Source organism: Dendrobates tinctorius, unplaced genomic scaffold, assembly GCF_039654945.1.
Source record: "Dendrobates tinctorius isolate UK_male_01 unplaced genomic scaffold, ASM3965494v1 ptg000045l, whole genome shotgun sequence".
Classification (NCBI taxonomy): Eukaryota; Metazoa; Chordata; class Amphibia; order Anura; family Dendrobatidae; genus Dendrobates; species Dendrobates tinctorius.
In genome coordinates this window covers 20,171,363-20,188,854 of record NW_027361713.1, presented here as the reverse complement: position 1 = coordinate 20,188,854, position 17,492 = coordinate 20,171,363, and positions in this window count along the sequence as shown.

Here is a 17,492-nt window from a genome sequence, read left to right as displayed (position 1 = left end):
ATTCATTATTCAATAGGGCCAATAGCAAAAAGCAGCGGTTTGAATGAACACTCACATTTCTTGGTAGAATCATGCAGGATTGAAATTTTTGTCGTTTTTCTACTCCTCTCATGAGCCCAAACTAGACTCTAGAAGGATGAGTTTGCAACTACTTTACTTTTGGAGAAAATTCAAAACATACATTATTCAATAGGGTCTAATAGCAAAAAGCAGCGTTTTGAATGAACAATCACAGTTCTTGGTAGAATCGTGCAGGATAGAAATTTTTGATGCTTTTCTACTACTCTCAACAGCCCAAACAAGTTTCTGAAAGCATGAGTTTGCAACTACTTTACTTTTGGAGAAAATTCAAAACATTCATTATTCAATAGAGCCGAATAGCAAAAATCAGGTTTTGAATGAAGAATCACATTTCTTGGTAGAATCATGCAGGATTGAAATTTTTGATGGTTTTTTACTCCTCTCAACAGCCCAAACAAGTTTCTAAAAGGATGAGTTTGCAACTACTTTACTTTTGGAGAAAATTCAAAACATTCATTATTCAATAGGGCCCAAACTATCAAAAACCAGCGGTTTGAATGAACACTCAAATTTCTTGGTAGAATCATGCAGGACTGAAATTTTTGATGTTTTTCTACTCCTCTCATGAGCCCAAACAAGACTCTAAAAGGATGAGTTTGCAACTACTTTACTTTTGGAGAAAATTCAAAACATTCATTATTCAATAGAGCCCAATAGCAAATACCAGCGTTTTGAATGAAGAATCACATTTCTTGGTAGAATCATGCAGGATTGAAATTTTTGATGGTTTTTTACTCCTCTCAACAGCCCAAACAAGTTTCTAAAGGATGAGTTTGCAACTACTTTAATTTTGGAGAAAATTCAAAACATTCATTATTCAGTAGGGCCCAAAATATCAAAAACCAGCGGTTTGAATGAACACTCACATTTCTTGGTAGAATCATGCAGGACTGAAATTTTTGATGTTTTTCTACTCCTCTCATGAGCCCAAACAAGTCTCTAAAAGGATGAGTTTGCAACTACTTTACTTTTGGAGAAAATTCAAAACATTCATTATTCAATAGAGCCCAATAGCAAAAACCAGCGTTTTGAATGAAGAATCACATTTCTTGGTAGAATCATGCAGGATTGAAATTTTTGATGGTTTTTTACTCCTCTCAAAAGCCCAAACAAGTTTCTAAAAGGATGAGTTTGCAACTACTTTACTTTTGGAGAAAAGTCAAAACATTCATTATTCAATAGGACCCAAACTATCAAAAACCAGCGGTTTAAATGAACACACATTTCTTGGTAGAATCATGCAGGACTGAAATTTTTGATGTTTTTCTACTCCACTCATGAGCCCAAACAAGTCTCTAAAAGCATGAGTTTGCAACTACTTTACTTTTGGAGAAAATTCAAAACATTCATTATTCAATAGAGCCCAATAGCAAAAATCAGGTTTTGAATGAAGAATCACATTTCTTGGTAGAATCATGCAGGATTGAAATTTTTGATGGTTTTTTACTCCTCTCAACAGCCCAAACAAGTTTCTAAAAGGATGAGTTTGCAACTACTTTACTTTTGGAGAAAATTCAAAACATTCATTATTCAATAGGGCCCAAAATATCAAAAACCAGCGGTTTGAATGAACACACATTTCTTGGTAGAATCATGCAGGACTGAAATTTTTGATGTTTTTCTACTCCTCTCATGAGCCCAAACAAGTCTCTAAAAGGATGAGTTTGCAACTACTTTACTTTTGGAGAAAATTCAAAACATTCATTATTCAATAGAGCCCAATAGCAAAAACCAGCGTTTTGAATGAAGAATCACATTTCTTGGTAGAATCATGCAGGATTGAAATTTTTGATGGTTTTTTACTCCTCTCAACAGCCCAAACAAGTTTTTAAAAGGATGAGTTTGCAACTACTTTACTTTTGGAGAAAATTCAAAACATTCATTATTCAATAGGGCCCAAAATATCAAAAACCAGCGGTTTGAATGAACACACATTTCTTGGTACAATCGTGCAGGACTGAAATTTTTGATGTTTTTCTACTCCTCTCATGAGCCCAAACAAGTCTCTAAAAGGATGAGTTTGCAACTACTTTACTTTTGGAGAAAATTCAAAACATTCATTATTCAAAAGAGCCCAAAAGCAAAAACCAGCGTTTTGAATGAAGTATCACATTTCTTGGTAGAATCATGCAGGATTGAAATTTTTGATGGTTTTTTACTCCTCTCAACAGCCCAAACAAGTTTCTAAAAGGATGAGTTTGCAACTACTTTACTTTTGGAGAAAATTCAAAACATTCATTATTCAATAGGGCCCAAAATATCAAAAACCAGCGGTTTGAATGAACACACATTTCTTGGTAGAATCGTGCAGGACTGAAATTTTTGATGTTTTTCTACTCCTCTCATGAGCCCAAACAAGTCTCTAAAAGGATGAGTTTGCAACTACTTTACTTTTGGAGAAAATTCAAAACATTCATTATTCAATAGAGCCCAATAGCAAAAACCAGCGTTTTGAATGAAGAATCACATTTCTTGGTAGAATCATGCAGGATTGAAATTTTTGATGGTTTTTTACTCCTCTCAACAGCCCAAACAAGTTTCTAAAAGGATGAGTTTGCAACTACTTTACTTTTGGAGAAAATTCAAAACATTCATTATTCAATAGGGCCCAAACTATCAAAAACCAGCGGTTTGAATGAACACACATTTCTTGGTAGAATCATGCAGGACTGAAATTTTTGATGTTTTTCTACTCCTCTCATGAGCCCAAACAAGTCTCTAAAAGGATGAGTTTGCAACTACTTTACTTTTGGAGAAAATTCAAAACATTCATTATTCAATAGAGCCGAATAGCAAAAATCAGGTTTTGAATGAAGAATCACATTTCTTGGTAGAATCATGCAGGATTGAAATTTTTGATGGTTTTTTACTCCTCTCAAAAGCTCAAACAAGTTTCTAAAAGGATGAGTTTGCAACTACTTTACTTTTGGAGAAAATTCAAAACATTCATTATTCAATAGGGCCCAAACTATCAAAAACCAGCGGTTTGAATGAACACTCAAATTTCTTGGTAGAATCGTGCAGGACTGAAATTTTTGATGTTTTTCTACTCCTCTCATGAGCCCAAACAAGACTCTAAAAGGATGAGTTTGCAACTACTTTACTTTTGGAGAAAATTCAAAACATTCATTATTCAATAGAGCCCAATAGCAAATACCAGCGTTTTGAATGAAGAATCACATTTCTTGGTAGAATCATGCAGGATTGAAATTTTTGATGGTTTTTTACTCCTCTCAACAGCCCAAACAAGTTTATAAAAGGATGAGTTTGCAACTACTTTACTTTTGGAGAAAATTCAAAACATTCATTATTCAATAGGGCCCAAAATATCAAAAACCAGCGGTTTGAATGAACACACATTTCTTGGTAGAATCGTGCAGGACTGAAATTTTTGATGTTTTTCTACTCCTCTCATGAGCCTAAACAAGTCTCTAAAAGGATGAATTTGCAACTACTTTACTTTTGGAGAAAATTCAAAACATTCATTATTCAATAGAACCCAATAGCAAAAATCAGGTTTTGAATGAAGAATCACATTTCTTGGTAGAATCATGCAGGATTGAAATTTTTGATGGTTTTTTACTCCTCTCAACAGCCCAAACAAGTTTCTAAAAGGATGAGTTTGCAACTACTTTACTTTTGGAGAAAATTCAAAACATTCATTATTCAATAGGGGCCAAAATATCAAAAACCAGCGGTTTGAATGAACACTCACATTTCTTGGTAGAATCATGCAGGACTGAAATTTTTGATGTTTTTCTACTCCTCTCATGAGCCCAAACAAGACTCTAAAAGGATGAGTTTGCAACTACTTTACTTTTGGAGAAAATTCAAAACATTTATTATTCAATAGAGCCCAATAGCAAAAACCAGCGTTTTGAATGAAGAATCACATTTCTTGGTAGAATCATGCAGGATTGAAATTTTTGATGGTTTTTTACTCCTCTCAACAGCCCAAACAAGTTTCTAAAAGGATGAGTTTGCAACTACTTTACTTTTGGAGAAAAGTCAAAACATTCATTATTCAATAGGGCCCAAACTATCAAAAACCAGTGGTTTAAATGAACACTCATTTCTTGGTAGAATCATGCAGGACTGAAATTTTTGATGTTTTTCTACTTCTCTCATGAGCCCAAACAAGTCTCTAAAAGCATGAGTTTGCAACTACTTTACTTTTGGAGAAAATTCAAAACATTCATTATTCAATAGAGCCCAATAGCAAAAATCAGGTTTTGAATGAAGAATCACATTTCTTGGTAGAATCATGCAGGATTGAAATTTTTGATGGTTTTTTACTCCTCTCAACAGCCCAAACAAGTTTCTAAAAGGATGAGTTTGCAACTACTTTACTTTTGGAGAAAATTCAACACATTCTTTATTCAATAGGGCCCAAAATATCAAAAACCAGCGGTTTGAATGAACACACATTTCTTGGTAGAATCGTGCAGGACTGAAATTTTTGATGTTTTTCTACTCCTCTCATGAGCCCAAACAAGTCTCTAAAAGGATGAGTTTGCAACTACTTTACTGTTGGAGAAAATTCAAAACATTCATTATTCAATAGAGCCCAACAGCAAAAACCAGCGTTTTGAATGAAGAATCACATTTCTTGGTAGAATCATGCAGGATTGAAATTTTTGATGGTTTTTTACTCCTCTCAGCCCAAACAAGTCTCTAAAAGCATGAGTTTGCAACTACTTTACTTTTGGAGAAAATTCAAAACATTCATTATTCAATAGAGCCCAATAGCAAAAATCAGGTTTTGAATGAAGAATCACATTTCTTGGTAGAATCATGCAGGATTGACATTTTTGATGGTTTTTTACTCCTCTCAACAGCCCAAACAAGTTTCTAAAAGGATGAGTTTGCAACTACTTTTGGAGAAAATTCAAAACATTCATTATTCAATAGGGCTCAAAATATCAAAAACCAGCGGTTTGAATGAACACACATTTCTTGGTAGAATCATGCAGGACTGAAATTTTTGATGTTTTTCTACTCCTCTCATGAGCCCAAAGAAGTCTCTAAAAGGATGAGTTTGCAACTACTTTACTTTTGGAGAAAATTCAAAACATTCATTATTCAATAGAGCCCAATAGCAAAAACCAGCCTTTTGAATGAAGAATCACATTTCTTGGTAGAATCATGCAGGATTGAAATTTTTGATGGTTTTTTACTCCTCTCAACAGCCCAAACAAGTTTCTAAAAGGATGAGTTTGCAACTACTTTACTTTTGGAGAAAATTCAAAACATTCACTATTCAATAGGGCCCAAACTATCAAAAACCAGCGGTTTCAATGAACACACATTTCTTGGTAGAATCATGCAGGACTGAAATTTTTGATGTTTTTCTACTCCTCTCATGAGCCCAAACAAGTCTCTAAAAGCATGAGTTTGCAACTACTTTACTTTTGGAGAAAATTCAAAACATTCATTATTCAATAGGGCCAAAACTATCAAAAACCAGCGGTTTCAATGAACACACATTTCTTGGTAGAATCATGCAGGACTGAAATTTTTGATGTTATTCTACTCCTCTCATGAGCCCAAACAAGTCTCTAAAAGCATGAGTTTGCAACTACTTTACTTTTGGAGAAAATTCAAAACATTCATTATTCAATAGAGCCCAATAGCCAAAATCAGGTTTTGAATGAAGAATCACATTTCTTGGTAGAATCCTGCAGGATTGAAATTTTTGATGGTTTTTTACTCCTCTCAACAGCCCAAACAAGTTTCTAAAAGGATGAGTTTGCAACTACTTTACTTTTGGAGAAAATTCAAAACATTCATTATTCAATAGGGCCCAAAATATCAAAAACCAGCGGTTTGAATGAACACACATTTCTTGGTAGAATCATGCAGGACTGAAATTTTTGATGTTTTTCTACTCCTCTCATGAGCCCAAACAAGTCTCTAAAAGGATGAGTTTGCAACTACTTTACTTTTGGAGAAAATTCAAAACATTCATTATTCAATAGAGCCCAATAGCAAAAACCAGCCTTTTGAATGAAGAATCACATTTCTTGGTAGAATCATGCAGGATTGAAATTTTTGATGGTTTTTTACTCCTCTCAACAGCCCAAACAAGTTTCTAAAAGGATGAGTTTGCAACTACTTTACTTTTGGAGAAAATTCAAAACATTCATTATTCAATAGGGCCCAAACTATCAAAAACCTGCGGTTTCAATGAACACACATTTCTTGGTAGAATCATGCAGGACTGAAATTTTTGATGTTTTTCTACTCCTCCCATGAGCCCAAACAAGTCTCTAAAAGCATGAGTTTGCAACTACTTTACTTTTGGAGAAAATTCAAAACATTCATTATTCAATAGGGCCAAAACTATCAAAAACCAGCGGTTTCAATGAACACACATTTCTTGGTAGAATCATGCAGGACTGAAATTTTTGATGTTATTCTACTCCTCTCATGAGCCCAAACAAGTCTCTAAAAGCATGAGTTTGCAACTACTTTACTTTTGGAGAAAATTCAAAACATTCATTATTCAATAGAGCCCAATAGCAAAAACCAGCGTTTTGAATGAAGTATCACATTTCTTGGTAGAATCATGCAGGATTGAAATTTTTGATGGTTTTTTACTCCTCTCAAAAGCCCAAACAAGTTTCTAAAAGGATGAGTTTGCAACTACTTTACTTTTGGAGAAAATTCAAAACATTCATTATTCAACAGGGCCCAAACTATCAAAAACCAGCGGTTTCAATGAACACACATTTCTTGGTAGAATCATGCAGGACTGAAATTTTTGATGTTTTTCTACTCCTCTCATGAGCCCAAACAAGTCTCTAAAAGCATGAGTTTGCAACTACTTTACTTTTGGAGAAAATTCAAAACATTCATTATTCAATAGAGCCCAATAGCAAAAATCAGGTTTTGAATGAAGAATCACATTTCTTGGTAGAATCATGCAGGATTGAAATTTTTGATGGTTTTTTACTCCTCTCAACAGCCCAAACAAGTTTCTAAAAGGATGAGTTTGCAACTACTTTACTTTTGGAGAAAATTCAAAACATTCTTTATTCAATAGGGCCCAAAATATCAAAAACCAGCGGTTTGAATGAACACTCAAATTTCTTGGTAGAATCATGCAGGACTGAAATTTTTGATGTTTTTCTACTCCTCTCATGAGCCCAAACAAGACTCTAAAAGGATGAGTTTGCAACTACTTTACTTTTGGAGAAAATTCAAAACATTCATTATTCAATAGAGCCCAATAGCAAATACCAGCGTTTTGAATGAAGAATCACATTTCTTGGTAGAATCATGCAGGATTGAAATTTTTGATGGTTTTTTACTCCTCTCAACAGCCCAAACAAGTTTCTAAAGGATGAGTTTGCAACTACTTTAATTTTGGAGAAAATTCAAAACATTCATTATTCAGTAGGGCCCAAAATATCAAAAACCAGCGGTTTGAATGAACACTCACATTTCTTGGTAGAATCGTGCAGGACTGAAATTTTTGATGTTTTTCTACTCCTCTCATGAGCCCAAACAAGACTCTAAAAGGATGAGTTTGCAACTACTTTACTTTTGGAGAAAATTCAAAACATTTATTATTCAATAGAGCCCAATAGCAAAAACCAGCGTTTTGAATGAAGAATCACATTTCTTGGTAGAATCATGCAGGATTGAAATTTTTGATGGTTTTTTACTCCACTCAAAAGCCCAAACAAGTTTCTAAAAGGATGAGTTTGCAACTACTTTACTTTTGGAGAAAAGTCAAAACATTCATTATTCAATAGGGCCCAAACTATCAAAAACCAGCGGTTTAAATGAACACACATTTCTTGGTAGAATCATGCAGGACTGAAATTTTTGATGTTTTTCTACTCCACTCATGAGCCCAAACAAGTCTCTAAAAGCATGAGTTTGCAACTACTTTACTTTTGGAGAAAATTCAAAACATTCATTATTCAATAGAGCCCAATAGCAAAAATCAGGTTTTGAATGAAGAATCACATTTCTTGGTAGAATCATGCAGGATTGAAATTTTTGATGGTTTTTTACTCCTCTCAACAGCCCAAACAAGTTTCTAAAAGGATGAGTTTGCAACTACTTTACTTTTGGAGAAAATTCAACACATTCTTTATTCAATAGGGCCCAAAATATCAAAAACCAGCGGTTTGAATGAACACACATTTCTTGGTAGAATCGTGCAGGACTGAAATTTTTGATGTTTTTCTACTCCTCTCATGAGCCCAAACAAGTCTCTAAAAGGATGAGTTTGCAACTACTTTACTGTTGGAGAAAATTCAAAACATTCATTATTCAATAGAGCCCAACAGCAAAAACCAGCGTTTTGAATGAAGAATCACATTTCTTGGTAGAATCATGCAGGATTGAAATTTTTGATGGTTTTTTACTCCTCTCAGCCCAAACAAGTCTCTAAAAGCATGAGTTTGCAACTACTTTACTTTTGGAGAAAATTCAAAACATTCATTATTCAATAGAGCCCAATAGCAAAAATCAGGTTTTGAATGAAGAATCACATTTCTTGGTAGAATCATGCAGGATTGACATTTTTGATGGTTTTTTACTCCTCTCAACAGCCCAAACAAGTTTCTAAAAGGATGAGTTTGCAACTACTTTTGGAGAAAATTCAAAACATTCATTATTCAATAGGGCTCAAAATATCAAAAACCAGCGGTTTGAATGAACACACATTTCTTGGTAGAATCATGCAGGACTGAAATTTTTGATGTTTTTCTACTCCTCTCATGAGCCCAAAGAAGTCTCTAAAAGGATGAGTTTGCAACTACTTTACTTTTGGAGAAAATTCAAAACATTCATTATTCAATAGAGCCCAATAGCAAAAACCAGCCTTTTGAATGAAGAATCACATTTCTTGGTAGAATCATGCAGGATTGAAATTTTTGATGGTTTTTTACTCCTCTCAACAGCCCAAACAAGTTTCTAAAAGGATGAGTTTGCAACTACTTTACTTTTGGAGAAAATTCAAAACATTCACTATTCAATAGGGCCCAAACTATCAAAAACCAGCGGTTTCAATGAACACACATTTCTTGGTAGAATCATGCAGGACTGAAATTTTTGATGTTTTTCTACTCCTCTCATGAGCCCAAACAAGTCTCTAAAAGCATGAGTTTGCAACTACTTTACTTTTGGAGAAAATTCAAAACATTCATTATTCAATAGGGCCAAAACTATCAAAAACCAGCGGTTTCAATGAACACACATTTCTTGGTAGAATCATGCAGGACTGAAATTTTTGATGTTATTCTACTCCTCTCATGAGCCCAAACAAGTCTCTAAAAGCATGAGTTTGCAACTACTTTACTTTTGGAGAAAATTCAAAACATTCATTATTCAATAGAGCCCAATAGCCAAAATCAGGTTTTGAATGAAGAATCACATTTCTTGGTAGAATCCTGCAGGATTGAAATTTTTGATGGTTTTTTACTCCTCTCAACAGCCCAAACAAGTTTCTAAAAGGATGAGTTTGCAACTACTTTACTTTTGGAGAAAATTCAAAACATTCATTATTCAATAGGGCCCAAAATATCAAAAACCAGCGGTTTGAATGAACACACATTTCTTGGTAGAATCATGCAGGACTGAAATTTTTGATGTTTTTCTACTCCTCTCATGAGCCCAAACAAGTCTCTAAAAGGATGAGTTTGCAACTACTTTACTTTTGGAGAAAATTCAAAACATTCATTATTCAATAGAGCCCAATAGCAAAAACCAGCCTTTTGAATGAAGAATCACATTTCTTGGTAGAATCATGCAGGATTGAAATTTTTGATGGTTTTTTACTCCTCTCAACAGCCCAAACAAGTTTCTAAAAGGATGAGTTTGCAACTACTTTACTTTTGGAGAAAATTCAAAACATTCATTATTCAATAGGGCCCAAACTATCAAAAACCTGCGGTTTCAATGAACACACATTTCGTGGTAGAATCATGCAGGACTGAAATTTTTGATGTTTTTCTACTCCTCCCATGAGCCCAAACAAGTCTCTAAAAGCATGAGTTTGCAACTACTTTACTTTTGGAGAAAATTCAAAACATTCATTATTCAATAGGGCCAAAACTATCAAAAACCAGCGGTTTCAATGAACACACATTTCTTGGTAGAATCATGCAGGACTGAAATTTTTGATGTTATTCTACTCCTCTCATGAGCCCAAACAAGTCTCTAAAAGCATGAGTTTGCAACTACTTTACTTTTGGAGAAAATTCAAAACATTCATTATTCAATAGAGCCCAATAGCAAAAACCAGCGTTTTGAATGAAGTATCACATTTCTTGGTAGAATCATGCAGGATTGAAATTTTTGATGGTTTTTTACTCCTCTCAAAAGCCCAAACAAGTTTCTAAAAGGATGAGTTTGCAACTACTTTACTTTTGGAGAAAATTCAAAACATTCATTATTCAACAGGGCCCAAACTATCAAAAACCAGCGGTTTCAATGAACACACATTTCTTGGTAGAATCATGCAGGACTGAAATTTTTGATGTTTTTCTACTCCTCTCATGAGCCCAAACAAGTCTCTAAAAGCATGAGTTTGCAACTACTTTACTTTTGGAGAAAATTCAAAACATTCATTATTCAATAGAGCCCAATAGCAAAAATCAGGTTTTGAATGAAGAATCACATTTCTTGGTAGAATCATGCAGGATTGAAATTTTTGATGGTTTTTTACTCCTCTCAACAGCCCAAACAAGTTTCTAAAAGGATGAGTTTGCAACTACTTTACTTTTGGAGAAAATTCAAAACATTCTTTATTCAATAGGGCCCAAAATATCAAAAACCAGCGGTTTGAATGAACACTCAAATTTCTTGGTAGAATCATGCAGGACTGAAATTTTTGATGTTTTTCTACTCCTCTCATGAGCCCAAACAAGACTCTAAAAGGATGAGTTTGCAACTACTTTACTTTTGGAGAAAATTCAAAACATTCATTATTCAATAGAGCCCAATAGCAAATACCAGCGTTTTGAATGAAGAATCACATTTCTTGGTAGAATCATGCAGGATTGAAATTTTTGATGGTTTTTTACTCCTCTCAACAGCCCAAACAAGTTTCTAAAGGATGAGTTTGCAACTACTTTAATTTTGGAGAAAATTCAAAACATTCATTATTCAGTAGGGCCCAAAATATCAAAAACCAGCGGTTTGAATGAACACTCACATTTCTTGGTAGAATCGTGCAGGACTGAAATTTTTGATGTTTTTCTACTCCTCTCATGAGCCCAAACAAGACTCTAAAAGGATGAGTTTGCAACTACTTTACTTTTGGAGAAAATTCAAAACATTTATTATTCAATAGAGCCCAATAGCAAAAACCAGCGTTTTGAATGAAGAATCACATTTCTTGGTAGAATCATGCAGGATTGAAATTTTTGATGGTTTTTTACTCCACTCAAAAGCCCAAACAAGTTTCTAAAAGGATGAGTTTGCAACTACTTTACTTTTGGAGAAAAGTCAAAACATTCATTATTCAATAGGGCCCAAACTATCAAAAACCAGCGGTTTAAATGAACACACATTTCTTGGTAGAATCATGCAGGACTGAAATTTTTGATGTTTTTCTACTCCACTCATGAGCCCAAACAAGTCTCTAAAAGCATGAGTTTGCAACTACTTTACTTTTGGAGAAAATTCAAAACATTCATTATTCAATAGAGCCCAATAGCAAAAATCAGGTTTTGAATGAAGAATCACATTTCTTGGTAGAATCATGCAGGATTGAAATTTTTGATGGTTTTTTACTCCTCTCAACAGCCCAAACAAGTTTCTAAAAGGATGAGTTTGCAACTACTTTACTTTTGGAGAAAATTCAAAACATTCATTATTCAATAGGGCCCAAAATATCAAAAACCAGCGGTTTGAATGAACACACATTTCTTGGTAGAATCATGCAGGACTGAAATTTTTGATGTTTTTCTACTCCTCTCATGAGCCCAAACAAGTCTCTAAAAGGATGAGTTTGCAACTACTTTACTTTTGGAGAAAATTCAAAACATTCATTATTCAATAGAGCCCAATAGCAAAAACCAGCGTTTTGAATGAAGAATCACATTTCTTGGTAGAATCATGCAGGATTGAAATTTTTGATGGTTTTTTACTCCTCTCAACAGCCCAAACAAGTTTCTAAAAGGATGAGTTTGCAACTACTTTACTTTTGGAGAAAATTCAAAACATTCATTATTCAATAGGGCCCAAAATATCAAAAACCAGCGGTTTGAATGAACACACATTTCTTGGTACAATCGTGCAGGACTGAAATTTTTGATGTTTTTCTACTCCTCTCATGAGCCCAAACAAGTCTCTAAAAGGATGAGTTTGCAACTACTTTACTTTTGGAGAAAATTCAAAACATTCATTATTCAATAGAGCCCAAAAGCAAAAACCAGCGTTTTGAATGAAGTATCACATTTCTTGGTAGAATCATGCAGGATTGAAATTTTTGATGGTTTTTTACTCCTCTCAACAGCCCAAACAAGTTTCTAAAAGGATGAGTTTGCAACTACTTTACTTTTGGAGAAAATTCAAAACATTCATTATTCAATAGGGCCCAAAATATCAAAAACCAGCGGTTTGAATGAACACACATTTCTTGGTAGAATCGTGCAGGACTGAAATTTTTGATGTTTTTCTACTCCTCTCATGAGCCCAAACAAGTCTCTAAAAGGATGAGTTTGCAACTACTTTACTTTTGGAGAAAATTCAAAACATTCATTATTCAATAGAGCCCAATAGCAAAAACCAGCGTTTTGAATGAAGAATCACATTTCTTGGTAGAATCATGCAGGATTGAAATTTTTGATGGTTTTTTACTCCTCTCAACAGCCCAAACAAGTTTCTAAAAGGATGAGTTTGCAACTACTTTACTTTTGGAGAAAATTCAAAACATTCATTATTCAATAGGGCCCAAACTATCAAAAACCAGCGGTTTGAATGAACACACATTTCTTGGTAGAATCATGCAGGACTGAAATTTTTGATGTTTTTCTACTCCTCTCATGAGCCCAAACAAGTCTCTAAAAGGATGAGTTTGCAACTACTTTACTTTTGGAGAAAATTCAAAACATTCATTATTCAATAGAGCCGAATAGCAAAAATCAGGTTTTGAATGAAGAATCACATTTCTTGGTAGAATCATGCAGGATTGAAATTTTTGATGGTTTTTTACTCCTCTCAAAAGCTCAAACAAGTTTCTAAAAGGATGAGTTTGCAACTACTTTACTTTTGGAGAAAATTCAAAACATTCATTATTCAATAGGGCCCAAACTATCAAAAACCAGCGGTTTGAATGAACACTCAAATTTCTTGGTAGAATCGTGCAGGACTGAAATTTTTGATGTTTTTCTACTCCTCTCATGAGCCCAAACAAGACTCTAAAAGGATGAGTTTGCAACTACTTTACTTTTGGAGAAAATTCAAAACATTCATTATTCAATAGAGCCCAATAGCAAATACCAGCGTTTTGAATGAATTATCACATTTCTTGGTAGAATCATGCAGGATTGAAATTTTTGATGGTTTTTTACTCCTCTCAACAGCCCAAACAAGTTTATAAAAGGATGAGTTTGCAACTACTTTACTTTTGGAGAAAATTCAAAACATTCATTATTCAATAGGGCCCAAAATATCAAAAACCAGCGGTTTGAATGAACACACATTTCTTGGTAGAATCGTGCAGGACTGAAATTTTTGATGTTTTTCTACTCCTCTCATGAGCCTAAACAAGTCTCTAAAAGGATGAGTTTGCAACTACTTTACTTTTGGAGAAAATTCAAAACATTTATTATTCAATAGAGCCCAATAGCAAAAACCAGCGTTTTGAATGAAGAATCACATTTCTTGGTAGAATCATGCAGGATTGAAATTTTTGATGGTTTTTTACTCCTCTCAACAGCCCAAACAAGTTTCTAAAAGGATGAGTTTGCAACTACTTTACTTTTGGAGAAAAGTCAAAACATTCATTATTCAATAGGGCCCAAACTATCAAAAACCAGTGGTTTAAATGAACACACATTTCTTGGTAGAATCATGCAGGACTGAAATTTTTGATGTTTTTCTACTCCTCTCATGAGCCCAAACAAGTCTCTAAAAGCATGAGTTTGCAACTACTTTACTTTTGGAGAAAATTCAAAACATTCATTATTCAATAGAGCCCAATAGCAAAAATCAGGTTTTGAATGAAGAATCACATTTCTTGGTAGAATCATGCAGGATTGAAATTTTTGATGGTTTTTTACTCCTCTCAACAGCCCAAACAAGTTTCTAAAAGGATGAGTTTGCAACTACTTTACTTTTGGAGAAAATTCAAAACATTCTTTATTCAATAGGGCCCAAAATATCAAAAACCAGCGGTTTGAATGAACACACATTTCTTGGTAGAATCGTGCAGGACTGAAATTTTTGATGTTTTTCTACTCCTCTCATGAGCCCAAACAAGTCTCTAAAAGGATGAGTTTGCAACTACTTTACTGTTGGAGAAAATTCAAAACATTCATTATTCAATAGAGCCCAACAGCAAAAACCAGCGTTTTGAATGAAGAATCACATTTCTTGGTAGAATCATGCAGGATTGAAATTTTTGATGGTTTTTTACTCCTCTCAGCCCAAACAAGTCTCTAAAAGCATGAGTTTGCAACTACTTTACTTTTGGAGAAAATTCAAAACATTCATTATTCAATAGAGCCCAATAGCAAAAATCAGGTTTTGAATGAAGAATCACATTTCTTGGTAGAATCATGCAGGATTGACATTTTTGATGGTTTTTTACTCCTCTCAACAGCCCAAACAAGTTTCTAAAAGGATGAGTTTGCAACTACTTTTGGAGAAAATTCAAAACATTCATTATTCAATAGGGCCCAAAATATCAAAAACCAGCGGTTTGAATGAACACACATTTCTTGGTAGAATCATGCAGGACTGAAATTTTTGATGTTTTTCTACTCCTCTCATGAGCCCAAAGAAGTCTCTAAAAGGATGAGTTTGCAACTACTTTACTTTTGGAGAAAATTCAAAACATTCATTATTCAATAGAGCCCAATAGCAAAAACCAGCCTTTTGAATGAAGAATCACATTTCTTGGTAGAATCATGCAGGATTGAAATTTTTGATGGTTTTTTACTCCTCTCAACAGCCCAAACAAGTTTCTAAAAGGATGAGTTTGCAACTACTTTACTTTTGGAGAAAATTCAAAACATTCATTATTCAATAGGGCCCAAACTATCAAAAACCAGCGGTTTCAATGAACACACATTTCTTGGTAGAATCATGCAGGACTGAAATTTTTGATGTTTTTCTACTCCTCTCATGAGCCCAAACAAGTCTCTAAAAGCATGAGTTTGCAACTACTTTACTTTTGGAGAAAATTCAAAACATTCATTATTCAATAGGGCCAAAACTATCAAAAACCAGCGGTTTCAATGAACACACATTTCTTGGTAGAATCATGCAGGACTGAAATTTTTGATGTTATTCTACTCCTCTCATAAGCCCAAACAAGTCTCTAAAAGCATGAGTTTGCAACTACTTTACTTTTGGAGAAAATTCAAAACATTCATTATTCAATAGAGCCCAATAGCCAAAATCAGGTTTTGAATGAAGAATCACATTTCTTGGTAGAATCATGCAGGATTGAAATTTTTGATGGTTTTTTACTCCTCTCAACAGCCCAAACAAGTTTCTAAAAGGATGAGTTTGCAACTACTTTACTTTTGGAGAAAATTCAAAACATTCATTATTCAATAGGGCCCAAAATATCAAAAACCAGCGGTTTGAATGAACACACATTTCTTGGTAGAATCATGCAGGACTGAAATTTTTGATGTTTTTCTACTCCTCTCATGAGCCCAAACAAGTCTCTAAAAGGATGAGTTTGCAACTACTTTACTTTTGGAGAAAATTCAAAACATTCATTATTCAATAGAGCCCAATAGCAAAAACCAGCCTTTTGAATGAAGAATCACATTTCTTGGTAGAATCATGCAGGATTGAAATTTTTGATGGTTTTTTACTCCTCTCAACAGCCCAAACAAGTTTCTAAAAGGATGAGTTTGCAACTACTTTACTTTTGGAGAAAATTCAAAACATTCATTATTCAATAGGGCCCAAACTATCAAAAACCTGCGGTTTCAATGAACACACATTTCTTGGTAGAATCATGCAGGACTGAAATTTTTGATGTTTTTCTACTCCTCCCATGAGCCCAAACAAGTCTCTAAAAGCATGAGTTTGCAACTACTTTACTTTTGGAGAAAATTCAAAACATTCATTATTCAATAGGGCCAAAACTATCAAAAACCAGCGGTTTCAATGAACACACATTTCTTGGTAGAATCATGCAGGACTGAAATTTTTGATGTTATTCTACTCCTCTCATGAGCCCAAACAAGTCTCTAAAAGCATGAGTTTGCAACTACTTTACTTTTGGAGAAAATTCAAAACATTCATTATTCAATAGAGCCCAATAGCAAAAACCAGCGTTTTGAATGAAGTATCACATTTCTTGGTAGAATCATGCAGGATTGAAATTTTTGATGGTTTTTTACTCCTCTCAAAAGCCCAAACAAGTTTCTAAAAGGATGAGTTTGCAACTACTTTACTTTTGGAGAAAATTCAAAACATTCATTATTCAACAGGGCCCAAACTATCAAAAACCAGCGGTTTCAATGAACACACATTTCTTGGTAGAATCATGCAGGACTGAAATTTTTGATGTTTTTCTACTCCTCTCATGAGCCCAAACAAGTCTCTAAAAGCATGAGTTTGCAACTACTTTACTTTTGGAGAAAATTCAAAACATTCATTATTCAATAGAGCCCAATAGCAAAAATCAGGTTTTGAATGAAGAATCACATTTCTTGGTAGAATCATGCAGGATTGAAATTTTTGATGGTTTTTTACTCCTCTCAACAGCCCAAACAAGTTTCTAAAAGGATGAGTTTGCAACTACTTTACTTTTGGAGAAAATTCAAAACATTCTTTATTCAATAGGGCCCAAAATATCAAAAACCAGCGGTTTGAATGAACACACATTTCTTGGTAGAATCGTGCAGGACTGAAATTTTTGATGTTTTTCTACTCCTCTCATGAGCCCAAACAAGTCTCTAAAAGGATGAGTTTGCAACTACTTTACTGTTGGAGAAAATTCAAAACATTAATTATTCAATAGAGCCCAACAGCAAAAACCAGCGTTTTGAATGAAGAATCACATTTCTTGGTAGAATCATGCAGGATTGAAATTTTTGATGGTTTTTTACTCCTCTCAGCCCAAACAAGTCTCTAAAAGCATGAGTTTGCAACTACTTTACTTTTGGAGAAAATTCAAAACATTCATTATTCAATAGAGCCCAATAGCAAAAATCAGGTTTTGAATGAAGAATCACATTTCTTGGTAGAATCATGCAGGA